This window comes from Cynara cardunculus (assembly GCF_001531365.2).
Source record: "Cynara cardunculus var. scolymus isolate 2C chromosome LG 3, CcrdV1, whole genome shotgun sequence".
NCBI classification, from domain to species: Eukaryota; Viridiplantae; Streptophyta; class Magnoliopsida; order Asterales; family Asteraceae; genus Cynara; species Cynara cardunculus.
The window spans coordinates 7,577,288-7,578,789 of NC_037530.1; positions in this window are offsets into that span (position 1 = coordinate 7,577,288).

Consider the following 1,502-nt stretch of genomic DNA (forward strand, 5'->3'; position numbering starts at 1 on the left):
ATAATAAAAAAATAAGTTAAAGAAATTACATAAAAAATGAAAACTTTTAAATAGTCGATTTGATATTAACATTGATATATTTTTTTCAAAATTTTATGATATCTTCAAATTTATATTTTATTCAAAAATAAAATCATTATTGCTTTCTTAAAAACACATAAAATCGTATTATAACATTGAGGAATACAAATAATAAAATAGAACATTAAAATCAAGATATGTCTCGCTGCATTGCACGAGTACTCTTCTAGTTAATTTAATATGATCCTGGAAATTTTGGTGTGGATTTATAAATTATAAATTATTATCATCAAATTTTAGGGGTTGTTTATTTACCTCTAGATGTGTGATTCGCTCAGATGTAGACACGTTTGGCAACATTTTTTTATGCAACTGAATGATTAAATACCATCTGATTCACTCAACCCCATATGAATCAGATTGGTCTTCTTCCCCCCTTCCCCTTGCCATTGCGTCTTCATTTCCATCCATTTCCCACAGAAACGATCTCCAGTGTCACTCGTCAGACCTTCGTTGGAATTCCCTAGACACTCTCGATTGCCTCTCTCGTTCCAGTCTCTATCACTCACGCTCAGAAGGTAAACCCTATGTTCCACTCTCGATCACTCACACTTTGAAAAAGTGAAGCCTTTTCATATAATGTTCAATTTGAAAATGATTTCTCATTCATCTTGTTTAAATAAATGGGTTTGTTGTTAATATTACCATAGAGCAAGTAAATCATATAAAGTCTCTTAACCATTTTGATCACTTAATCATTTTGTACTAAATCATTTAGGATCCGTCAAACAAACCCTTAATTTTAAATTTTACATTTTACCTTTTACATATTCTGGTTCTCTTACTAAAAGGTTGATGTATTGAAAATTTAACCAACCCTCAACCCTTTTTCTCTCTATAAAAAAAACCTTCATTGATGTACATACATATTATACTCTCTCTTTGATTATTCTTCAAAACCTACTTCAAATTTTCCTTTCTCTAAAGACTTTTAGGGTGAGACAATGGGGAGGAGATGGGTTTTGACGTATAACTTTTGTGTTTCTTCTCATCGTCCCCTTCATGTCACGACCACTAAAGATACCATCAAATCTGCCACCAAGGACATTTTTTTTATGTTCTCTTCTCCAAGGTAAATCATTTTGATACCTAAGATGTAAATTTTAAACATTTAAGTACTCAGATAACTGGTTAAACCATTAACCGGTTACCATGTTGTTGTGGCAAGTGATGAGATGAAATTGGGTTAAATAGCAAATAATACTGAGTTGGATACCACATCACTCGCCACATCAGCATGATAACTGGTTAATGCTTCAACCTGTTACCCATTAACCGGTTACCCGGATACTTAAATGTTTAAAACCTTACATATTAGGTGCCAAAATGAAAGTTTTGAAAGTACGTTACCCAAAATATGAATCAAGTTAAAGTACGTTAAGAACACATTCAACCAATCATAATTTTTTCATTTGATGGCA